Below are 26,808 nucleotides of genomic sequence, written 5' to 3' on the forward strand. Positions count from 1 at the left end.
GCATTCTTTGCTTTAAGACCTTTTACAGGTTTGAAGGAGGCACTAACTAATCATGCACTTTGATTACACAATCCAGTTTAGCATTCTGCCCTCGACACCCACAAGCCTCTTAAAAGCATCTGAGCTGCCAGACAAGAAAATAACTTCCTGTTAACTTAAACAACATGACTCAAAGCTTGGGAGTGATTGAAAAAGTGAAGAAAATGCAGGACCTGAGTCACAATGTGTGTAATTCATGACTAATTTGTCAAGCTACTGTGGTGCATTTCCCACCTTGCAACAAATATCATTGTGGTTAGCAATGTACTGCCACCCATACAGAATGCACAATGATAATAAATATTGTTTCTCATGGTGCAGCATTTCCTTCAAATGACCGTCATGCACATGCAAGTGTTGTCACGCTCAAACAAGTCTAAACCTGCCTGCCTTCACTGCAGGTACTGTGCTGGGACAGACATCTAGTACAAGGAACACCAAGTCACTAAGATTGAAGGCATTGATTTTTATTTCCAGCACCTCAAACCATTCAGGTCAGTCAAATGGTTTAACCAGATGTGAGCGGCTATGAAGATGTGGGGTAGATTTCAGTGGAAGGGGGTCAGAGTCAGAATCAAGTTCAACATCACTGGCATATGTTGTGAAGTTTATTGCATTTGTGGCAGCAGTACAATGGAATGCATAATGACAGAGAAAAAATGAATTACAGTGTATATATATATATATATATAAATTAGTTAAACTAAATAAGTAGTGCAAAAATAAAACTGAAAAAGAAGTAGTGAGGTAGTGTTCATGGGTTCAATGTCCATTCAGAAATAGGATGGCAGAGAGTAAGAAGCTGTTCCTGAATTATTGAGTGTCTGCCTTTAGGCTCCTGTACCTCCTTCCTGATGGTAGCAATGAGATCAGGGCCTGACCTGGGTGATGAGCGTCCTTAATGATGGATGACGCTGTTTTGAAGATGTTCTGGACACTACAGAAGCTAATGTCCATGATGGAGCTGACTAATTTTACAACTCCCTGCAGCTGATTTTGATTCTGTGCAGTAAACCCTATCCCTACGGTGATGCAGCCAGTTAGAATGCTCTCCACAGTACATCTGTAGAAATTTGCGAGTGTTTTTGGTGACATACTAAGTGTACTCCAACTCCTAATGAAATATAGCCACTGTCATGCCTTGTTTGTAGCTGCATTGATATGTCGGGACCAGGATAGTTCCACAGAGATGCTGACACCCAGAACTTGAAATTGCTCACTCTTTCCACTTTTGATCCCTCAATAAGAATTGGTGTGTTTTCCCTCGTTATATGAGCTGAAATGTATTTCTGACCATTTTATGTTGTTCAATGATAGAAAAATAGAATCACAAATCATAGAGCATGGAGATAAGACCTTCAGCCCAATGAGTCTTTGCACCTAATCAAGCACCTAATCCTACTTAACACTGGTTGCATTGAGCTGTTCTCCAATCTTGACAATTTACCTGCAAACGTTTCATCACCATGTGAGGAGATGCACTGTTGATTGTGGTGTCTCCTCTGAATGCTTGGCCTTTATATTCTTTACAATCGGCTAATTGGGCATCATTTTGGAAACTCAGTTGTGATGTGGGGAGAAAATCTCGTCACTGATTGGTTATGTGGCAAACTTCCCGCGTTGTGTTCTGGAACTATGCTCGCATCGGCCTATAAACATGTTCAAGGTCTCCGAGTTCAACTCTCCTCAATTTCCCATCAGCTCCCCACATTCTCAGCACTGCACACAAGTCTGGAGTTGCTAAAATCACCTATCAGCCTGGACACCTTTGGGTGTACATGTAGATGCGGCGGTGAAGAAAAAATGGAGAAGTCCCATACAGTCATGGGGAGAATGTGTAAAATTCACACAGATTACTCTGGAGTTGTGAGGCAGCAGTCTCTGCTGAAGAGCATTTCTGTTACTTGCCCAGCTATGGAGTTGCTACTCCCTCTACCCATCACCTTCCTACTTATCATTGTGTTTATAGGCAGTAAGACATAACTTGGTTCTTGACTTTGAATTTAAATCCCATGCCATGATAACAGTTGAAAACCATGCAGCACCTTATGGAATGGAGAACACACCACAAGAACTACAACTTATTATTGCATTTGTTCAACCTGCTTCAAACTTGCCTGAAGACCTTGCTCTACTGGTAAAACAGTTGAGATGCAGAAGTTTAGTTGCCATCTCGCTCCAGCAGTGCAAATCAGACCATCAGCCCAACCAAGCAACAAGTGAAATTTTGGATATCTTTATCTAGTCTTAAAATACTGATAGATTTTTTTTGTTTAAATTTTTAGTTTTACTTTTAAAATTCCTATTAATTCCTTGAATTCTTGTAATTTAATCAGAATTTAGGGTTATTTTGTTTTACTTTTTCTTTCAGTTCCTGTCTTTCCCTTTCTGTGCCTGATTTGAATATCTAACCCTATCCCTTCTGCCTTCATGCCAATTCTTTTTCAGTACTTGTGTCTTAATCTAGTAATGAGGGCACAGCCGAACACAGGAGAAAGGAGAAAGCATTAAATGCAGCACAAGAAGCATTTGATAAGTGCCACATTGAAGGACTCAAAGTACCACAGATGGCAGGTTTTTTGAACAAAGATTAAGGAACATGGCTAAATAGGCCCAGCTGACAGACCATTACATGGTCGCCATAGGGGTAATTTCTGGACCCTCAGCTATTCTCCTCTTAGCTGTTTTGCCAAATAAAACACCAGGTCTTTATCCAGGCATGCTTCACACCAAACTACAAAGTAGGGGTCCCAACTCTTTTTGTTAAATGCTATGGAGCCTTAGAGGGCATGTATTGATGGTCAGGGGGATAGGTTCAAATGGGATGTAAGGAGTAATTTTCTTTACTCAGAGATTGGTGGATGTCTGGTATGGTGGTAGAAGCAAACACATTAGAAGATTTTTAAGAGGTGTTTAGATAAGAATATGAATATGAGGAAGATGGAGAGATATGGGCATTGGGTAGAAAGGAAGGATTAGTTTTTTTTTTAATTTACTCTTTATTTGGTTTGGCACAACATTATGGGCTGAAGGGCTTGTTCCCATGCTGCACAATAGACAATAGACAATGGCCAATAGGTGCAGGAGTAGGCCATTTGGCTCTTCAAGCCAGCACCGCCATTCAATATGATCATGGCTGATCATCCACTATCAGTACCTCGATCCTGCCCTCTCCCCATATCCCTTGACTCCGCTATCTTTAAGAGCTCTATCTAACTCTTTCTTGAAAGTATCCAGAGAATTGGCCTCCACTGCCTTCTGAGGCAGAGCATTCCATAGATCCACAACTCTCTGTGTGAAAAAGTTTTTCCTGAACTGCGTTCTAAATGGTCTACCCCTTATTCTTAAACGGTGGCCTCTGGTTCTGGACTCCCCCAACATCAGGAACATGTTTCCTGCTTCTAGCGTGCCCAATCCCTTAATAATCTTATATGTTTCAATCAGATCCCCTCTTATCCTTCTAAATTCCAGTGTATAAAAGCCCAGTCGTTCCAATCTTTCAACATATGACAGTCCCGCCATCCCAGGAATTAACCTCGTGAACCTATGCTGCATTCCCTCAATAGCAAGAATGTCCTTCCCCTTCCTCAAATTGTACTGTTCTATGTCCTATGTTACCACTAGTCAAGGGGTCTGTGGCACCAGGTTGGGAACCATGTTGGGGTATAATCTGATCTGAACTGAAATGGTATTGGAGATTATACTGGTTTCTGTCCCCTTCCTTTCCAGCATTTAATAGATGGTGGAGACTTATCCCTTCTACCTCCCTTGGTTATGACAACTTTAGGGATCCTTTAACATTGTACATTCAAATAAAATCAGTAAGACTTGGTGTAATACTTCATTCATTGTTAATACTTCATTGTTAATGGCTGGCTGCCACCCACATAGCAACAGGTACAGACACAAAGCAATTTATTTTATTGGAAGGGTCTATGGTCTAAGAAACTGATTGGTCCTTATTTAATTAATACTGTTTACGTCAACAAGCAATTCCACACTGGTGATGGAGGGCCTCTGGGTAATTATTCACCAATTTTCCAAGTTAGTTCTCAAGATAAACTTGTCCATGGATTCAAAAAACACCATTCAACAATTATAAAGAATTACTTTAAAATTTAGAGATTAAAGTATGGATATGGAGTAAAATGTGTATAAATACGTAAATACCAACAGGTATTTACAATGTAAATTACATTTAAAAAGTAGATTAAAGTGTTTACCGTGCAGTGACTGAGATCATTGACAGAGGGGAATGGAGGTAACGAGAATGGTTGATCAGATAACTGTCTGGGGCAAGAAACATTTAAGGTGGCCTTAAATTGTCCTTGTCACAGAATAAGATTTGAGGTTGGCCCTTAGGAGCTGTGATTAGTGTAACACTGTGGTTTGGGTTAAATAACAGGGGCAATGTGCCTTTGAAATGAAGAGTTCTATTTTGCAGGGAGGAAATTACAGCCAAAGTCTCTCTATCTCTCATGAACGTTAGGGCTGTGGCTTGAGGAAGGCTGCTGTAGATTCAAGTTCAATGCAGAAGCAGCAAATGGAAGCTGAAGGACATGCAAATATGTTTTCAGTGCAGGTTATCTGCAGGAGCTTTGCGTGGATTATGGGGTACCGTGAATAAGCTTGTCAGAACAGTGCCTATTCAAAAGACAAAATTAAAATCCCTCCCACTTTTGCTGAGTTGCTCCTTTCTGACAAGTGGCTCCTTTAAATTGATGTTTGCTTTTTTTAGGACGGATGCTGGTTGGCAATTAGTTGCAGCTCCCCCTGTTTACATTGCTAAATGTGTCCTTGTTATCGCAACAGTGCCAGGCAGCTTCAGCTAGTTCCGGGCCCTTGACCCTGTTGTAAAACAAGAAGGCCTGCATTAGCCTGAGAGTCCAGCCACGTGAAGAACCCACAAACATAAAACCAAATGAAGACACTGCAAGCTGCTATCATACTTCATACTGTTCCCTTCCAACTAATGATCTGACCAGTTTTTCTACCTCAGAATCAGAATCAGGCTTAATATCACTGGCAAATGTTGTGGAGTTTGTTGTTTTTAAATTAAATAAGTAGTGCAAAGAAGGAGCACTAGGGTAGTGAGGTAGTGTTCATGGGTGCATTCAGAAAGCTAATAGCAGAGGGGAAGAAGCTGTTCCTAAAGTGTTCAGGCTCCTGTACCTCTGCTCTGATGATAGCAATGAGAAGAGGGCATGTACTTGGTGTTGAAGGTCCTTAATGCTGGATGCCACCTCTTAAAGGCATCACCCTTTGAAGATGTCATTGATGGTAGTACCAGGATAGAGCTGGCTGAGTTTGCAAACCTCTGCGGCTTTTTCCAATCCTGTGGAATGAGCCCCACCATCCCGGACAGTGATGCTAAACAACTTCTTGCTTGCTAGCTCAGACTCCTCTGTTTTTATCACTCCTTTTGCCACCTCCACTGTTTACTCTTGGGTGGTGGGTGGAGATACATCTCTTTTGAAGGAAGGGTAAGGTGCTCCTTCCCTCCGCTAGTCCACAGGTCACCCTTGCGCAAGGTATAACACCTGCTTAGCCCCCCGATCAGGGTTACGTTAAGCCATGAGAGCCAGTGGTGAATGGTCGTATGAGCAGCTGGTGCACCAAGACCTGGTCATGTGACCACTGACGCCAGGCAGACAATCTCTGAAGAGTATTGATAATGGCTGGGGTCACACATCCTGTAAAAACACTGCTCATAAGAAGGCAACGGGAGAAAAAGTTGCTGAGGACAATCATGGTCAAAGACTGTGATAGCCCACATCATTCGACACGGCACTCAATGAAGATGACAGTTTACTCAGCATACCCTCCTGCCTGCTCTATTGCACCCCCTTGAAGGACTGTTTTTGTGGTTATCATTTCACTTATTTTTGTACTTTATTTTGCCTGTCTAACTCTCCACCGCCTCTTCCTTATCCTAAAATAGAGAAACTTGCATTTATAATGCACTTTCACAATCTCAGGACCTCCTAAGGCACTTGACATACAATTAAGGAGATATGAAACAGTATCTTAGCTGTAGAAAGCACAGCAGTCAATTTACCATGCAAACAGCAGTGAAATCAGTGAATAGATATTCTTTTTGAAATGTCTGAGAGAAAACGCTATCTATGAGAACTCTTGATCAATGTCACAGACTATTTTTATATCGTAGAGCATAAAACGTTACAGCTCAGTACAGGCTCTTCGGCCCACAATGTTGTGCCAACCCTTTAACCTACATCAAGATCAAGCTAACCCCTTCCTCCCACACAGCCCTCCATTTTTCTTTCATCCATGCGCTTATCTAAGAGTCCCTTAAATGTCCCTAATGTATCTGTCTCTACTATCACTTTTGGCAAAGGGTTCCACGCAGCCATCGCTCTCTGTGTAAAACACATACTCTGACATCCTCCCAATTATTTCTGCCCAACACTTGAAAGTTATGCCCCCCTTTTAACAATGAACATAATATCCTTTCACTTAGATTCATAAGTTCATAATTCATAAATTACCAGAATTTTTTGGCCCAATTTATCCCTGCAGACCAAGATGCCTTTCTACGCAAATCCCTACACTAAATTTTATTTAGTGGCACAGTGAGGTGTGGACCCTTCCTGTCCTTTGCTGCTTCAGCAACCCCACAACCCTGATTAACCCTTGCCTAATTATGGGACAATTTAAGATGATCCATGAATCTACCCAGAACCTCTTTGGACTGCAGGAGGAAACTGGAAGTCCAATGCTTTCCACGGGGAGGATTTACTGAGACTCTACAGAACAGCACCAGAACTGAACTCGGAACTCCAGAACACCTCAATCTGTAATGGCACTGTGCTAACCGCTACTCTACCATACTTTTTGCCTGCATTTGGCCCTCTTCCTCTAAACCTTTTCTATCCAGGAACTTGCCCAAATGTTCTTCTTCTTTTTCAGCATACCAATCAAAATCAGGTTTATTATCACAGAAATTGTTTTGCTTAAAATGATTAGAAATTACAAAATTAATATGTAGAGCATAAAAAATGAATAACGAGGAACTGGTTCATCGTTCTATGGACCATTCAGAAATCTGATAGCAGAGGGGAAAAAGCTGTCCCTAAATCATCAAGTTTGTAGCTTATGCTTCTGTACCTCCTCTTTGATTGTGGAAATGTGAACCAGATATGTTTCAGATGATGAGGATCCTAATGTTGAATGCCAACTTCTTGCGGCATTACCTCTTGAGCAAGTCTGCTTGAGTTACTTCCATCACACTCCTTTGTGATCTAAGGTGACTGATAAAGTTAATGAGACACTATCCAACTAATCTCAGGTTTTTGAATTTTCTCTCCGTGTAGAAAATAGTCAACGCTTTTATTTCTTCTTGTAAAGTGCATGACCAAATCCTGTACTCCATGTACCACTTCTTTGGCCATTCTCCTCATCTGTCTAAGTCCTTCTGTAGCCTTTCTGCTTCCTCAACACTACCTGCCCCTCCACCTATATTCATATCCTCCACAAACTTGGACACAAAGCCATCAATTCCATCATCCAAATCATTGACACATAATATATAAAGACACAGTCCCAACACAGACCCCTGTGGAACACCACTAGTCACTGGCAGCCAACCAGGAAAGGATCCATTTATTCCCATTCTTTGTCTCCTGCCAATCAGCCAATGCTCTAGTGTCTTTCCTGCAATTCTATGGGCTCTTAACTTGTTAAACAGCATCGTGTGTGTCACCTTGTCAAAGCCCTTCTGACAACCCAAGTATACAACATCCAATGATTCTCTTTTGTCTACCCTGCTTGTTATTTCTTCACAGTATTTCAACAGATTTCTCAGGCAAGGATTTCCCTTAAGGAAACCATGCTGATTTTGATCTATTTTATCATGTGTATCCAAGTACCCCCAAACGACATTCTTAACAATCTACTTTGACATCTTCCCAACCACTGAGGTCAGACTAGGATCTTCAACAATGGTTCAGGCCCCTTGTATACAATGCTTACAGAAAATGGCACAAATTGTGGCCTACCTGCCATACTTACAACAGGTACCTTAAAAAATGAGAAAAAATACCCTTAACCCTCCCTCCATGAAATGTCCAAATTTCCTGGAAGGATTGGCAAATAAACTCAATAGCTTCTCCCAGGCCAACATCCCCAGCAATGAGGACTTGATGATGTCCTTAGGTTGCTCAAGTGGGCAGGCCATATTGCCTAACAGATGAAAGAAATAGAAAGCAATGTTCTTCTAAAGAGTCAACCTGATACACTGAGTCAGTTTCTCTTTGCCTGGTCTGCTGAGCGAAATAGAGATCTGTTTTCATTCCTGAAACTGATCTCTATTTTGACTGTCATGGGAAGAGAATATAATGGGCAGAGATAACTCATGGCAACCCAGACCTGTAACCACCCAAAGGGGCAAAAGAACATTGGGGTGGTATTGCGAATTTTGTGTCCATGAGTCAGTCAGGTGGTTATAGAACCTCAGTGGTTAAAAAAAGGGAAGGAACAGTAACTTCCCATCTATAAGCCATGGCTCTAGTCCTGCATATAGAAGAGGCTACAATTCCCACTCTGCCTCAGAATCCATAGAACAATAGACTTAAAGATTATCATTGGATTTATTTGTCAGATATACATTAAAAGTGCAAAAGTAAGTTATCCTCAATCTTAAGGGAAAGTCTAAGAAGGGTTCATCATGTACTGCGCAGGAGTTCCTTGGTAGTTTGTTCGTCGACTGTTTATTCATCTTCACAGATGCTGCCCTACCTGTTGAGTTCCTCCAGTAGTTTGTGTGTACATTGCTCAGGATTCACAGCACCTGCAGAAACTCTTGTGTTTATCTTGTTCTAATTGTGTAATTTCTTGTCAAAAAAGTGGAAAAATTTGTGCTTAGCAACACACGCAAAACGCTGGAGGAACTCAGCAGGCCAGACAGCATCTATGGAAAAGAATAAAGAATCAGGACTGGAAACAAAAGATGAGGAGTCAGAGTAAGAGGTTGGGGGAGGTGGGGGGAGGGGGTAAGGGTGAAGTAAAGAGCTGGGAAGTTGATTGGTGAAAGGGAGTCAGGGCTGGAGAAGGGGGAATCTGATAGGAGAGGACAGAAGGCCATGGAAGAAAGAAAAAGGAAAAAGGTGTCCAGCATATGCTTCTCCATAACTCTCAGCATCTCCAAAGGGTTCCCACCAGAAAGCACATCTTTCCCTGTCCCCAATTTCTACTTTCCATAAGGATTGCTCCCTACATGACTGCCTTGTCCTTCTGTTCCCCACCCCCCCCCCACCTCCCACCCCACCATCAATCTCCCTCCTGGCATTAATCCTTGAGAGTGGAACAAGTACTACACCTCCTCCATCACTACCAGCCAAGGCCCTAAACAGTCCTTCCAGGTGAGGCGACACTTCATCTGTAAGTCTGTTGGGGCCATCTACTGTATCTAGTGCTCCTGCTGTGGACTTCCCCAATATCGATGATACCCAATGTAGATTGGGAGACCGTTTCACCAAGCAATGATCTGTCCGCCAGAAAACTCGGGATCTCCCAGTGGCCACGCATTTTAAATTCAGCTTCCCATTCCCATTCCAATTTGTCTATCCATGACCTCATCTAATGTTGCAATAAGGCCACACTCAGGTTGGAGGAGCAACTCCTTATATTCTGTCTGGGTAGTCTCCAACCCGATGGCATGAACATCAATTTCTCAGACTTATGGTAATGCCACCCCCATCACCATTCCCCATTCCCATTTCCCTCTCTCACTTTATCTCCTTGTCTGCTCATCACCTTCCTCTAGTGCTCCTCCCACTTTCTTTCTTCCATGGACTCTGTCCTCTCCTATCAGATTCCTCCTTCTCCAGCCCTGTATCTCTTTCACCAATCAACTTCCCAGCTCTTTTCTTCACCCCCTCCACCCCTTCCGGTTTCATCTATCACCTTGCTTGGAGAGGATGGTTGGATTTCCAGCATTTTCCAGATTTTCTCATTTTTATAATTTATGTTTAACTTGTTTTCTTTGTGAATGATGCTGCTGCAAGTACATTTTTAATTGCAACTGTGCATTTATGTATTTGTGCATATGACCATAATCTCAACATTAACTTTAACTTTGAAAAGTGGGGGGAAAATTCCTTTTTGTTCGAATTCAAAATACATTTGTTATCAAAGTATGCGTATTGTATACAGTGTTCAGATTCATCTTCTTGCAATGTCTAAACAGAAACCAGCCTGGCAAATCATGCAAACAACTAAAAAGTAAACAAATAAAGCACAGAACATTAACCACAGAGTCCGCAAAAGTGAGTACACAGTCAGTGCAAGTGTTAAACAGTACAGACTACCAGCATACACCATCACACAACTGGCCCCATTGATTTTAATGTAACCAAATGCTTAGAAGTAAAAAGCTACTGGTGTTCATTGTCCACATCTCCCACCATCTCTGAAGGGGTCCTACCATTAAAGACATCTGTACCTACCTCCCACTCTCCACTTACCACAGGGATCCCTCCTTCTGTGATTTCCTTATCCATTCGTCCCTCCTTACTAACTTCCCTCCTGACAATTATCTCTGCAAGGGGCCAATGTGCTACATTCACCATTCACCTCCTCCCTTAACTCCATTCAGTTCCCTAAACAGTCCTTCCAGGTGAAGCAATACTTCACCAGCGAATCTACTGGGGCCGTCTATTGTATCTGCTGCTCCCGAGCTGGCCTCCTCTACATTGGTGGGACCATGGCAAATTGGGGGACAGATTCGTTGAGCTCCTCCGCTCCATCTGCCAAAAGCAAAACTTCTTGGTGACTCAGTGTTTTAATTCCAATTCCCATTTCCATCCTGACATGTTGGTACACAGCCTCCTCTAGTCCAAAGATAAGGTCACCCTCAGGATAAAGGAGCAACACCTTATATTCTATCTGGATAGCCTTCAACCTGATGGCAGGAATATTAATATCTCCTTCCAGTAAAAAAAAATCCCATCCCCTTTTCTCTTCTTCTATTCTTCACTCTGCCTCTTACCACTTCTCACCTGCCTATCAGCTCCCCCTACTGACACTCCTCCTTCCCTTTCTCATATGGTCCGCTCCTCTCTCCTATCAGATTCCTTTATTTCCAGCCCTTTACCTTTCCCGCCCACTTGGCTTCACCAATTACCTTCTAGCTATCTTCCTTCCCCTCCCTCCACCTTTTTATTCTGTTGTCCTCCCCCTTCCTTCTCAATCCCGAAGAAGGGTCTTGGCCGGAAAGGTTGACTGTTTTCTTGTTTCCACGGATGCCGCCTGACCTGCTGAGTTCCTCAAGCATTTTGTGTGTATTACCATTGTTCAGTATTAGCAACTAAGGGCGTGTAATGACTTCTTTATAGCAGGAATACTTATTTCTGCTGTAAGTTACACAATAAGCCACCAAAGTTTCTTCAGCAGTATATCCACTTAAAAGATCAAGAGAGCAGCTGTAAGAGGAATCCATTAGAGCATTTCGCTAGAACATGTATTGTGTGTTTCCTGATTGTTAGTTGGAAAATGACACCCTACCCGATGGTGTTGTGGGAGTGCCTCTACTCTATAGCTCAAGAAGATGTCCAACTTTCTTCTAATTGTTGGCCTTTCAGCAAAACCTAGACCTTGAGAATAATTGACAAGGACTTGAGTTGCCACTAATTAGCTTGAAACTACTTCGCCTATACCTCCCTGTTTCAGAGAAGAGGTTAAGGCAAAAATAGATGACAGGTATTATCATAGCAACACAACAAAATTCAGACATACCAAAGAACACTGGTGAGCTTTGTTGCATCTAAGTATTAACAGATTACTGAAAGTATTTGCTAGCAGCTTGTAATTGCCCTTACTATAAAATTAGATTGTACCTGTCTTTAGATTTCTGTTTTCATGTTGCTTTTCATACAAAGCACTAGCACCTTCTCTACATCATCCATGCCATTTTCAGAGCATTCCTAAAACTATTTCCCCCCCTTATTATACTATCACCTAGGCCTGTCTGCACTCAACACTTCTTGACTCCTTCCATCTATCTACATCAAAATTGTTGATATAAGAACATTAGTAAATAAGAGCAGGACTTAGCTCCTCAAGCTCCCACTGTGCAGTCTGATGATGGCTGAACTTTTCCATGCCTCGTGTGCTCTTTAATGCTTACTTCCTTCAGCCTTCAATCTCCAATCATACAAAAGACGCTCTACTTTTTCTTTAACCACCCCAAAAAATCTTGCCTTACAATATCCAAAAAAACAGAATGTCAGAGATTCCCTGCCCTCTCTGGACCTCAGCTTTAAATGACCACACCCTAAATTTGCAATCATGTCACCTCGTTTGAGATTTTCCAGTTAGAGCTTATATTTGGCTTTGCTAACGTAAAGTCTGATGATCAGAATGGGCATGTGTTATGTTTTGTTACTCCAAAATGTAAAAACTAATTGAAAGGAAACTAAGGGAGCCAAGAATGTGAGTCTAACTTCGTGTTTATTTTAAGCAAAGCGCACACTTATCACGTGGCAGAATATGACATATACAATTCACTTATTTTACATATAACCCATAATGAACTATTTAACAAACAAGAGTGCTTAATTAAGCAATATATTTACAATATGATTCAAATATATCTGAAATATTAAATACACAATATTTTTCCCTGCTTAGCTATGAGTTCCAACTCAATATCAAATGCATCTCAGTGTATATACATATCTATCTACCTGCTCTTTTTGAAACTGCAACTTGAATTTTTATCTTCTTCTTTTCCCTGTGCAGCTGACTTACTCTTGACTGCCCAACATGCTCTTTGTATGTGTCCTACTTTGTTACACTTTTTTGCAAGTTTCAGCTTTAAACCTGCATTGGGGTGGTGTATGAGAACCTCTGCCACACCAATAACACAACTTGATCAGCCAGGCTAGTTTCTGCTCAGATGTTGTAATTTTCCTTCTTCTCTGCAACTCAATAGCACCTCTTTCTTCTTCACAGGAACATAGAAAAGCTACAGCACAATACAGGCCCTTCAGCCCACAAAGTTGTGCCAAACATGTCCCTACCTTAGAAATTACTAGGCTTACCTATAGCCCTCTATTTTACTAAGCTCCACATACCTATCTAAAAGTCTCTTAAAAGACCCCATCGTATCCACCTCCATCACCATTGCCGGCAGCCCATTCCATGCACTCACCACTCTCTGAGTAAAAAAATTACCCCTGACATCTCCTCTGTACCTACTCCCCAGCACCTTAAACCTGTGTCCTCTTGTGGCAACTATTTCAGCCCTGGGAAAAAGCCTCTGACTATCCACACAATCAATGCCTTTCATCATCTTATACACTGTTTCTATTGATACAGCTATTTCAACTGCTCTTCTAAATGTATGTGGTGCTTCAGTTGGGAGCCGTTTTTGAATGCTTTCTTGTAAGATTCTATAAACTAAACAATCTCTCAGTGCATCATTAAGCACTTTACTGAACTGACAATGCTCAGACAATTTCTTCAATTCAGCCACTTAAGCTAAAATGGACCCCGCTTCCTTTTGATTCCACATTCTGCAATCAACAATGGTCTTGGTTCTAAATATTCCTCCGTTATTTTTACAATATTATCAAAGCTCATTTTGGCTAGTTCGGTTGACACAGTTAGATCCCTAAGCAGGCTATATGTTTAATTCCAATGCAATCACTAAAACAGGTACTTGTTTCTCTTTGGTTATTCCATTTGCTTTAAAATATTGCTCAATTCATTCCACGTACAGCAGCCAGCTATCTTGTGGAATTAAATGTGTCAATCCTTCCAACATGGCCAGCCATTTCTGTTTTTTATTTATTTATGACTATTATCATCCAGTACTCACTGTTTATGAACCTGAGAATTTGTCTGTTTTCTGTTTCTCTCTTGTCCTTCCAAAACGGACATGTGCGGTGCTGTTTTCTTCACTCAACTATTTTCTGCTGTGCTTTTTTATTCTTTTTTTCCATCACTGTGCTTCAACAGGTTTATTTAAAACTTCCTCATTGCCACTGTCATATCTTGTAACTCCAAAACAGAAAAGTTCATTAAAAGGACAGCAAGAGTGCAGAGAATGCGGGACTGACTTTGTGTTTACTTCAGGTGGGGCACTCGTGGATCTCTCATGATGAATGCAATTCACTTATTTTTATATATAACCCATAATGAATTATTTAAATGAACAAGAATGCTTAATCAAACAATATATTTACAGCATGATTCAAATATTACTGAAATATTAAATACACAACAGCGCAGGATGAAGAATTCAAGTGGTAGACAACTGAAGTTCAAAGTCACCCTTGTAGACAGAATGGAGAGTAATCCTAAACTCTCCTTTGGACCCATATTATATAACCACATAACAATTACAGCATAGAAACAGGCCATCTCGGCCCTTCAAGTTCGTGCCGAACGCTCACTCTTACCTACTCCCACCTACCTGCACTCAGCCCATAACCCTCTATTCCTTTCCTGTCCATATGCCTATCCAATTTTTTTTAAATGACAATATCGAATTTGCCTCTACCACTTCTACTGGAAGCTCGTTCCACACAGCTACCACTCTCTGAGTAAAGAAGTTCCCCTTCATGTTACCCCTAAACTTTTGCCCCTTAACTCTCAACTCATGTCCTCTTGTTTGAAACTCCCCTACTCTCAATGGAAAAAGCCTATCCAGCTCAACTCTATCTATCCCTGTCCTAATTTTAAATACCTCTATCAAGTCCCCTCTCAACCTTCTACGCTCCAAAGAATAAAGATCTAACTTGTTCAACCTTTCTCTGTAACTGTAATTCTGCAGTTATCGAGCCTTTAACGTCTTTCCCAACTAGAAGTACCAGTCGTTGTGTCCCATGTTTCCTTTGTCTCCACTTGACTGTAGACATTTCACTTGTTCTCCCCATCCCTCCACTTCAACCGCAACTGAGCATTTACTTGTTTACTATCTATACCCAGTCTAATAAATATTAGCTCTTTTTCTCTCCTTACAAATGCTGTGGAGTGTTTCCCACATTTTCAGTTTTAAATTCAGATTCCCAGCATCTGCAATTGTTTGATTTTCAACTTATAATTAAGCAACCTTTCCTCATACAATATTTCTTCCATCAGTTAAGAAGACCACTTGTTTAATTCAGTTTTACATAAACTGTATTGCTACATTAGTTTATAAAGAGTTTATTTGCTAATTATAAAGAGTTTATAAGAGTTATAAAGACCACTTGTTTAATTCAGTTTTACATAAACTGTCTTGCTACATTAGTTTATAAAGAGCTTATTTGCTAGTTATGTGTTAGCATAGTAATAAGATGTTTGTTTTATTGGCACCAGTATAAAATTTTCCATAAGAAACTTCTTAGTTTGGGAAATGGCGCTCTTTTCTATTTTTGATATCCAATGTTAGGAGTGGCTTATGCTGTATGAAAAGTAAGCACTTGATGTATATTAATACTATATTGATTTATTTGTGAATCTCAGTGGCACACTTGAATACTTCTGTATCGTTCAATTGACACATTTAATTGAGAAAGAACTTTTAACCAAGAAGGAAAGGGATGTGGGAATGTCAGAACACAGATCCATAAGGAAGGTGCAATATGTAAAGATTTAAGTATTGGATTTGTTTGTCACATGTACATTAAAATATCAAAATCTACAGTGAAATGCATTGTTTGCATTAACAGCCAATACAGCCCAAGATAAACTGGGGGCAGCCCACATGCATGCATGCCCATAACTTACTAACCCTAACCTTGGGATAATCTTTGGAATATGGAAGGAAATTGGAGCTCAGAGGGACACTCACACACTCACCGTGAGAATGTACAAGCTCCTTACAGACAGTGGCGGGGATGAAACTCAGGTTGCTTATTGCTTAAGGACTGTGCTAGTTGCTGCACTACTGTGCCATGGTTCAGGAAACACTTGCGATTATTTGTTGACCGAGGCCCAAAGAATAAAGGAATGAAGGTCACGCTAAAACTGTATAAAACTGTCAAAGCTGGAGTAAAGTGTTCCCTTATAAGCACATGATCGATGTCTGCCTGTATTCATGGGAAGCCTGCTAGTGAATCCCAACACTGCAGATGCCACCTTTTCAGGGTGCTAGATTAAATCACCTCTTTGTGAATACAGTTTCTGGCTGAAGTCTCTGAATCAGTTTTGAGAAGACGTTGGGAATCTGCTGCAAGCTGGCAAAGAAAAATGGAGTTAATGTGACCCTGATATGCAAAGAACGAACAGTTCAGAACTGAGAGAAAAGCTAGAACTTGTCCTGTAAAATATTAGCCCAATGTTGTGAATACAATAGACTGGTCCACATAGAATAAGGTATCTCTTGAGAGTTTCGGTGAGGGTTGCTTCAGAGACAGCTTCGCTGTACTTTCTGTGCCAAGGCACCCAAACACCTAGACCTGCTTTGCTACCATGATATGCTGCCAGTATTTAATAGGTGTTACGAGTAGGCACCCAACTGAGCTAGCCTCCAGCATTTCTGCATTCCAATTCTCCAGAGTATGGATAGCTGGTCCCTTTAAAAATTCCTCTCTGCTCCACTAATTGGTAGCCATCTTTTGGCGCTAAGATTTGGATATTAAAAGAACATCTGAAATTAGCTTCGGTTCAGCCGGTGATTACGTTTAGGATTTCTGTCTCACCTGGGTTCTCAACAAAATCTTGTCAGGTTCTCATCTAGCAACTAGTCAAGAACCCTAGCATCTCGGTCTCGAAATCATGTGTCGATTCTAGTCTCAAATACTCTAGCATGTGGGTTCTTACCATCCTCATCTAGGCATCTCAACACAATAAGAACCTGAGGGTTAACTCTTTACCCAGAGAATGGTCAGTGTATGGAATGAGCTATCAACGAAGGTGTTTACAATAACAACATTTAAAAGGAATTTGGATAAGGACACAGATAGGAAGGGTTTAGATGGATATGGGCCAAACTCAGGAAAATGAGACTATCTCATTTGGGAATCTATTACAGCATAGACCAGTTGAGTCAAAGGGTCTGGTTCCATTCTGTATGACTCAAATGGCTCTATGGAGTGCCCGATATTGTCACTACTGAGATACCAATGTAATAAGTTTCCCAGCAGTCTCATACTAAAATAACAATGCTCCCATTTAGTTTTAGCATACTCTATGGACTTTGGAAGTACAATCAATCTGAAATTAGTTATGAACACACCCAATCAAGTCTTTTGATGTTGCAGAAAGTCTCCTAATATAGTGAGAAAAACAACAAACTACCATAACATGCTCTTTGTTCGAGTGAAGTTGTTTCAAAATAGCTGCAGGCTTGAGCTCCAACTTATGTTGGTACTTGTGGAAAAAGACATGTCTCAATCTGCCAGTCTGCCTCAAGACTCTTTACCAAGCAGGGCACGAACAGTATATCTCCATTGGTGAGTGAACTTTGGAAGATGAGTCTGAGTTTGACCATACTTGAGACACTCAACAGGAACCAGTTTACTTGGGTTTAGCTTCACTCTGATAGAGAGGCTATTAAATGAAGAGTTGTCCTCCAAAATGTCATGCAGAGCTGCTGCCATGATACAGATTAATTAATCTACAATTTAAATGTCAAAATGTCAATCAAACTTTTTGGAACTTTCGGGTACACATTTCGACCTCATGGGTAGCATCATTCAGCAGGATGGAGGGACCCAGATCCACATCCAGTGCAGACTCAGCAAAGCAATAGAAGTCTTCAGATCAATGAAGAACATATGGGGATCAACCAAGTACAGTGTCCACATGAAGGTGAAGTTGTTCCAGGGATGTGTTCTGTCCACACTCTTGAGAGTGACCTTGCCATGCTGAGACCAACTCTATCATCAAAACAACATTTCAATAGACCCCTGAAGGGTGGAGGAAGTGTAGGAAACCAAAGACAACTTGGTGCCATACAATAGAGGCAGAAATGAGGATCCTGAACCACATTTGGGACACAATAGAGAAGACAACCAAGAACAGGCAGAGATGGAGAACCTTCAACGCTGCCTTAAATGCCAGGGTTATTACGGGCAGTAAGTAAGTACGAACTGGCTAAATACATCCTAATCAGTATTTCATTCCTAAGATCCAATATTGATCACACTTGACGTCCCTTCAATGAGGAAACAAATCTCATTATCTCTTGCCTCAGCCTCATTATAATAGTGCATTTGGACTTGGTGCCAAGGGGTTCCGGCAATAGTCGTGTGGGAATGCTTTTAAAGGTCACCTCTAGCCCTAATTGTGTAGGAAAGGCTAGAACAGAAAGATTTTGGCCTGGTGATGTTAGAGTGGTCAAACAACGTCCACTGGTCTTTGGAAAGTGATAGCTGGCACCCAAAAGGTGAACAATAGTATTCTGTATGGAACCTCTCCCCAAGCACTTTTTCAGAGAAGTATGGGGAAGAAACTGTACAACAGATGTAATTTTTAAAAAATATAGTGTGTTTATGAATTTAAATTAAAATCACAAGGATGCTTGAGGTAGTGATGCACCATCAATAACTCACTCTGAGACGTAAAGGCGAGATATCAGCTTTTATTGACTGGAAGAAGGAACAAGCAGTGAGTGACCACCATACTATATCCTGGAGACTGAGAGGCCGGGCTCAGGCCTCAATCGCCTTTATACCGGGGTCTGTGGGAGGAGCAACAGGAGCAGTCAGCAGGAGGCGTGTCCAGACAGGTATATGTAGTTCACCACATTCACCCCCCACCCCTTTGTTTTAAAAAGAGTCCCCATGTGGTGAAGTTTCTTACAGGTTAAGTCTATCAGGTGGTCGAATCTGTCGCTGCGATCTACGTAGCACTGGCTGTGATTGCACAGGTGCCAGTGGTGATTGCACCGGAGACAGAGGTTGTGCTGGTTCCGGCCTAACTGGAGGTGTCAGCCCACTAGGCGTCAGTGATCCCTCACGCATGTGCGAGGCACCTGGTATATACGCGTACGAAACGCCCGGTATGGGAGTGTCATGAGGAGTCTGTGTAGGGCCTGGTGTGCGTGGTGTCACCTCGGGTACAGGGTTCATAGTTACCGGGAAGTGTTCGGGGTAGTAGTCTGCTGCTCCTGCGGGCGCCAGGTCGCGGATGGAGACCAGGTCCTCCCGCCCATCAGGTAAGACCACGTAGGCATACTGGGGGTTTGCATGTAGAAGGTGAACCCTTTCGACCAGCGTGGAGTATTTATTACTCCTCACATGTTTCCGGAGCAGCACTGGCCCTGGGGACGTCAGCCAAATTGGTAGGGTGGTCCCAGTGACAGACTTCCTGGGAAAAGAGAATAGGTGCTCCTGAGGGGTGGCATTGGTGGATGCACATAACAGGGAGCAGATAGAGTGGAGTGCCTCAGGGAGGACCCCCTGCCATCGAGAGACCGGCAACCCTTTTGACTTAAGGGCTATAAGTGTGGCCTTCCATATTGTGGCATTCTCCTTCTCCACCTGTCCATTTTCCCAGGGATTATAAATCGTGGTCCAACTAGTAGCAATGCCCCTAGCTAGCAGGTACTGGTGCAGCTCGTCACTCATAAAGGAGGACCCTCTATCACTGTGGATATAGCTGGGATATCCGAACAGAGTGAAGAGCTGGCGCAGGGCTTTTATGACGGACGTGGTAGTGGTGTCGGGGCAGGGAATGGCAAAGGGGAACCGCGAGTATTCGTCGATAATATTGAGAAAATGGACATTGCGGTCGGTGGAGGGAAGGGGGCCCTTAAAGTCAACACTCAGTCGCTCAAAAGGGCGGGTGGCCTTGACAAGTTGCGCCGTGTCAGGACGGTAGAAGTGCGGTTTGCACTCAGCGCAGATTTGGCAGTCCCTGGTCATCATCCTGATGTCCTCCAGGGAGTACGGCAGGTTCCGGGCTTTCACAAAATGGTAAAATCGGGTGACCCCCGGATGGCAAAGATGTGCATGAAGGGCGTATAGCTAGTCGAGCTGTGCGCTGGCACGCGCTCCCCAGGACAGGGCATCAGAGGGCTCATTGAGTCTGCCAGGCCGGTACAGGATGTCAAAGTTGTAGGTGGAGAGTTCTATTCTCCACCGCAAAATTTTATCATTTTTGATTTTGCCCCGCTGTTGGTTGCTGAACATGAACGCAACCGAGCGCTGGTCGGTCAGCAAGGTGAACCTTTTGCCGACGAGATAGTGCCTCCAGTGCCTAATAGCTTCCACTATGGCCTGGGCTTCTTTCTCCACCGTGGAGTGGCGAATTTCAGAGCCTTGAAGGGTACAAGAGAAGAATGCTTCTGGCCTGCCTGCCTGATTGAGGGTAGCAGCAAGCGCGAAATCGGAGGTGTCACTCTCTACTTGGAAGGGAATGGTCTCGTCCACCGCATGCATCGTTGCTTTGGCAATGTCCCCTTTAATGCAGCTGAAGGCCACGCAGGCCTCAGCAGAGAGGGGAAAAGTGGTAGACTTGACCAGGGGGCGGGCCTTGTCTGCGTAATGGGGGACCCATTGGGCGTAATAGGAAAAGAAGCCCAGGCACCGTCTGAGGGCTTTGAGAGTGGTGGGAAGAGGGAGTTCTAACGGGGGCGCATACGGTCGGGATCAGGGCCAATGACCCCGTTTTCCACGACATACCCAAGGATAGCGAGTTGGGTGGTTCCAAACACACACTTGTCCCTGTTATAAGTAAGGTTCAGAGCTTCAGCCACTTGGAAAAATCATTGGAGGTTGGCGTTGTGATCTGGTCAGTCGCGACCACAGATGGTGATGTTATCCAAATAGGGGAATGTGGTCTTCAGTTGGTACTGGTCCACCAACTGGTCCATTTCCCTCTGAAAGCCCCACCAACTGGTCCATTTCCCTCTGGAAGACCGAGACACCATTTGTGACACCAAATGGGACACGCAGGAAGTGATAGAGCCTGCCGCCCGCCTCGAAGGCGGTGTAGGGGTGGTCCTCTGTACGGATGGGGAGCTGGTGATAAGCAGATTTCAGATCTATTGTCGAGTACACCTTGTACTGAGCTATCTGGTTGACTATATCCGAGATGCGGGGTAGGGGGTACGTGTCAAGCTGCGTGAACTTATTGATGGTTTGACTATAGTCCAGGACCATCCTATTTTTCTGCCCGGTCTGAACAACAACCACCTGGGACCTTCAAGGGCTTGTGTTTGGCTCAATGATCCCCTCCCTGAGCAGCCGCTGCACCTCTGACTGAATGAAGGCCCTGTCCCCTGCGCTGTACCTCCTGCTTTTAGTTGCCACAGGTTTACAGTTGGGGGTCAGGTTGGCGAACAGCGGTGGGGGAGGGATCTTGAGGGTGGAGAGGCTGCAAGTGGTGTCGGTAGCGCAGCTGTCGGCATGGTGCTGGGTGGGACGTGTGGTCAGTAGCGGGGAATATGGCGAAGTCCCACCAAACTGAGGATACCTGACAGTGAGTGGTGGGAGGGGCCCGTCATATGCCATAGTCACACTTTCGAGATGGCTCTGGAAGTCCAGCCCCAATAGCTCAGGCGCGCACAGTTAAGGCACAACTAGTAGTGCAAAGTTCTGATATTCTGTGCCTTGCACCACCAATGTCACTACACAACCCACCCGGATGTCTGTGGAATGCGACCCAGAAGCCAAAGTGATCCTCTGACTTACTGGCTGTGTCACGAGTCCGCAGCATTGCACTGTGTCCAGGTCAATAAAACTCTCAGTGCTGCCTGTGTCAAACAGGCAGCTAGTCCTGTGCCCCTCCACCAGGATGTCCATCATTGACCTTGCAAGCTGGTGTGGGGCACTTTGGTCGAGGGTTACAGTGGCCAGAGTTGAACCGTCTTGGTGCCCGATAAACACCGGTGGGTTGGGAGCGGGGCATGCTGACACCGACAAAGATGGCTGCCCACATCCGGGCATGCAAGATGGCAGCCCCCATGTCTCACACGGGTTGGGGGCGGGGCATGTTGACGCTGACAAAGATGGCTGCCCACATCCAGGCATGCAAGATGGCGGCCCCCATGTCTCACGCGCAGCGCTGCCCGACCCCGCTCGTAGTTTAGATTTACAGACCTTGGCGAAATGACCCTTCTTCCTGCAGCTGGAGCAGGTCGCTTCTCAGGCCGGGCAGTGTTTTCAGGGGTGCTTTTTGAGTCCACAGAAATAACACAGTTCAGGCTTTCGCCTGGCCACAGCCGTGGTCAGGTTCGGGGAGCTCGTGGAATCGCGACTGGCAGCGGCGTTGGTGAATTCGCTCGCGGGAACTGGCGGCGGCAGGGTCTGAGGCGTCCACGGAACCTGCAGGGGATCGCGCGACTGGACAGCGTCAGCGTTGTGCAGAGCAGCCTCCAGCATGTCGGCCGTCTCGATCGTCGAGCGTAAGGTAAGATCAGCATTTTCCAGCAACCGCTGATGCACGTACACTGACCTCAGTCCTGTAACAAAGGCGTCTTGTACTAGCAGCTCCGCATGCTGTTCCGCCGTGAGCGTTTTGCAGTCACAAGTTTGGATGCGTGTCTGTAGGGCTCAGAGAAACTCGGTGCTTGACTCTTCAGGCCACTGTCGTCATGTAGCTAAAAGATGTCTTGCATAGACGGTGTTCACCGGCCGCAGGTACTGTCTTTTGAGGGCGTCCAGTGCCCCTTCGTAGGTCGACAGGTCCCTGATAAGTGAATAAACTTTTGGGGTGACCCTCGAGAAGAGAATTCGGTGCATAACAGCGGGTTCAGTTGCACAAACCTCCTCCAATTATGATTGGAAGCATGCAAGCCAGAGTTCAAAGGCAAGAGCTGCTTCAGGGTCTTGGGGGTCCAAATCCAATCTTTCCGGACGTAAAACAGTTTCCTTGTTTTAAAACTTCGAGTCAATAAAATTGATGCACCATCAATAACTCACTCTGAGACATAAAGGCAAGATATCGGCTTTTATTGACTGGAAGAAGGAACAAGCAGTGAGTGACCACCATACCACATCCTGGAGACCGAGAGGCCAGGCTCAGGCCTCAATCGCCTTTATACAGGGGTCTGTGGGAGGAGCCACAGGAGCAGTCAGCAGGGGGCGTGTCCAGACAGGTATATGCAGTTCACCACAGGTAGTATCAGCAAAGTTTTAAGTAATAATTATGTAATATGTTTCACATTCTTAAGATTTACTGCTAAAAGAACATTTAGTCCTCTGAAATGTGAGATCTAACAAAAACCAGAACAATAAGTTACGAAATGAATATTATTCCACCACCCTTTCGTCAAATATAACCAAACCTGATTTCAATTTATAATCAGTCTTTATAAAACAAAAGAATTTGAGACATTTTATAACATATATATTTTAATTTCATTGCTTGCATAAGAATAACTATGAATGTTTAAAAGATTTAATTTCCTCTAGGGAAGATTCCTTTGCTCATTGTTCAATAGTGTCAGTAACCTACCTGATTGATTAGTGATGACATTGTGTGTGTGTATATAGGAATTTTACTCAAGCCTATTAACAAGTGCAATTCAATGGAAAATAATTTCTTACTAAACTTTAACAGAATATATAAAAGGTGGTGAGAGTGTGGAATGAACTGCCAGTGGAAGTGGTGGATTTGGGTTTGAATTCAACATTTAAGAGAAATTTGGATAGGTGCATGGATGGGAGGGATATGGAGGACTCTAATCTAAGTGCAGATTGATGGGACTAGCCAGAATAATATTTTGGCATGGACTAGATGGGCTGAAGGTCCTATAGTGTTCTATGACTCTGTATCTTGTGTGAAATTTTGACTTTGTCAGATTATATGTCTTGTAAATATGCATTTTTAAAAACCTTCTAACAGCAAATAATAACTTCCTCCAAGAAGTTAGCCAGGTAAGATTTTTTTAAGTAGTTTTAAATCTATCAGTTTTGGTTAAATTGACAGTGCCATTTGAAGAATAATAAAATTCCTGGGTAGTTTTGTGTATTCAGTGGAATAGAACATTGAAATTGGAATACAGCAGACAATAGTTCATCATCATACATTCTTGAGCAAAGACAGGTTCCTGAGTTTTGTTTGAAGGTGAGGTTGGAATGAGCAGGGGAGAGGGATTTAAGGTCGCAGTCAATAGCAGACAAAAGATTATCCTTGCATTCCAGGCTGGCGTTGTTGATCATTTCAGTAAATGGAAGAAGTTTCCAACGGGACTTGATGTGGTCAAACCAGATCAGGTGATGAAGTTGCAAACATTTGGGTTGAGTTCTTCTCCAACCTTGCAAGTAAATTGCTAAGGCTGGGGAACAACTCAACCCAACCATCAACCACCTGAGCTGCTCATTTTCCAAATTATTTCCGACCTTTATTAACTATACACAATATGGTTCTGAGAAAGAAGGCAGCATTTTCAAATGGATTTTAAAGAGGCTCCACAACATGATGCTATAGCACAAAAGTACTAGAACTGTCAATCTTGCCATCTCTCGTTATGGAATTTAATGTATGTAAAATGGCTGCTACGCTTGTGTCTATGTCTTAACCTGCACTCAGAACATAGAATATAGCACAGTACAGGCTGTTTGGCCCACAACATTGTGCCAACCTTTGAAGCTACTCCAAAATCAACCTAACTCTTCCCTCCCACAAGGTCCTCCACTATTCGTTCATTCATGTGCCTATCTAAGAATCTCTTAAATGTCCCTAATCTGTCTGCCTCTACCACCACTCCTGGCAGCACCTTCCACACACCTACCACTCTCTGTGTACCTCTGAAATCCTTTCCTCCAATCACCTTAAAATGATGCTCCCTTGCATTAGTCATTTCAGCCCTGGGAAAAAGACTCTTGTCAATGCCTCTTATCACCTGCACACCTCCATCAAGTCATCGCTCATCCTCCCTCACTCCAAAGAGGAAAGCCCTAGCTTACTCAACACTTCCTCATAAGACCTGCGCTCTGGTCCAGGCAGCATCCTCGTAAATCAGAACTGAACACACTGAATACAACTCAACTTCAAAGACTTTCCTTGTGAATGAAATATTTCTCTCAAATTAAGAGTTAACTTAATTCCTCTGTTCCTTATACTAAGATACTAGGACTTTCAGTATGGGACTGAAAGTGCCAGCAGACCTCTTCTACCATTCCCTAGTCCCTTATTTATTCTTCACATATACATTCAGTGGCCACGTTATTAGGTACAAATGTACACCTGCTCGTTAATGCAAAAATCTAATCAGTACCCACCTGGAAGCAACTCGGTGCATTAAAGCATGCAGACATGGTCAAGAGGTTCAGCTTACTGTTCAGACCAAACATCAGAATGGGGAAGAAATGTGATCGAAGTGACTTTGACCATGGAATGATTGCTGGTGCCAGATGGGGTGGTTTGAGTGTCTTAGAAGCTGCTGATCTCCTGGGCTTTTCACGCACAACAGTCTCTAGAGTTTACAAAGGATGGTGCGAGAAGCATAAAAGCATCAAGTGAGTGGCAGTTCTGTGGGTGAAAACACCTTTTTAATGAGAGAGATCGCAGGGGAATGCCCAGTTTGATTCAAGCTGACAGGAAGACAGCAGCAACTCAAATAATCATGCATTACAACAGCGGTGTGCAGAAGAGCAGCTCTGAATGCACAACACATCAGACCTGAAGTGGACGGGAACATGAACATACACCCAGTGGCTATTTTATTTGGTACAGGAGGTACTAAAAACATGGCCACTGAGTGCACACTTAGAAAATGAGGCTTGGCAGTCTAAAAAATCTGGTCTTGTCCATATGTAGGTTTTCACTGATTTTCTCCAAGTGGCTAAGTTTATGTCAGTTAACTTGACAGTTAACTTTAGTAGAAAATCAACTGAGGAATTTCAGACCGAGCACAAAGCTGGAAAACATTTAAGCCAATATTCAGTTTATTAGAGTAAGTTCAGTGACCTATGACAACTGAAGTGTGCAGGGCGAGTGTATAAGTTTACAAATTGCACATCTGTAGAACCCAGCCGTGACCAGATTATTGGAAAGAGTGGCCAGGATGATTTATTTTGTGTATATTTCTTTCATATCAGAACATCCAGAAGAAATAAATCTGTTGTCTGTATTTGTAATTTTCAGATAGATCCTGAAGTACCTTTACTAGGCAGAGTGGTTATTGGTGAGGATGGTCCTGCACAATCGACCTTGGATTTACCTTTTCACCTGAAGCAGCAGTGTTCGGACCTTCAGGATTGCTGTCCCTTCAAGACTAGAAACCTGCTCTCTGCAGTGAGGAGGCAGTTGTGCAACCCCTCACACTGCTGGGAATGACACAAATAAATCATTGGCAGCCTAATTTAGCCTCATGTCTTTCTCCATTTGATCATCCCTCATTCTTTCATTGTTATTGTTGGCGAAGACACTGCTTCCTCCTGGACTGGAACTGGCTGGCCAATAGACCATATCTGATAATCAAACATTGTGATAGCACTGTTGCAACTGTCTGTGGCTGATTTCGTGTACATATTTTATAGCTAACTCACGGTGTTTTTCTGGGGAAATTTATCAAGAAGCGTTGCAGCAGGTTTACTCATCAATTCTGTTCCCTCCCTTATTTAATTGTTGTTTATCCTGCCTTACCACCTACTCACTGACTGACACAGCATCATTAATAACACCATATTTGTTACTCTGCGGGTTCTTTCGCTACTGGAGAGGGAAGGGCTGGGTTAGGTGAGGAAGCCTTTCAGTTACTGCAGTAATGAACTACCCCAGGCGCCACGCGAGAGACAGCAGAGCTCAACAGTGTGTGTGAATGCGATAGAACAATATGGAAAGAATTGACTATGAATGTAAAGAATGAAAAGGAATTGCACAGTTTATTCATGTAAATAATTTTTATTATGAATAAAGTTTACTTTG

At 43.1% G+C, this 26,808-nt stretch overlaps 1 long non-coding RNA gene across 1 annotated transcript; it reads left to right on the plus strand.

The window, feature by feature from the left end:
• Window positions 1-414: 414 nt before the first annotated feature.
• LOC132406017 (uncharacterized) lies at window positions 415-26,808 on the plus strand. Its single transcript, XR_009516038.1, has 3 exons — window positions 415-533; window positions 22,123-22,344; window positions 26,026-26,808. It is a non-coding gene; the product is annotated as an uncharacterized LOC132406017 (long non-coding RNA).

This window comes from Hypanus sabinus, chromosome 16 (genome assembly GCF_030144855.1).
Source record: "Hypanus sabinus isolate sHypSab1 chromosome 16, sHypSab1.hap1, whole genome shotgun sequence".
NCBI classification, from domain to species: Eukaryota; Metazoa; Chordata; class Chondrichthyes; order Myliobatiformes; family Dasyatidae; genus Hypanus; species Hypanus sabinus.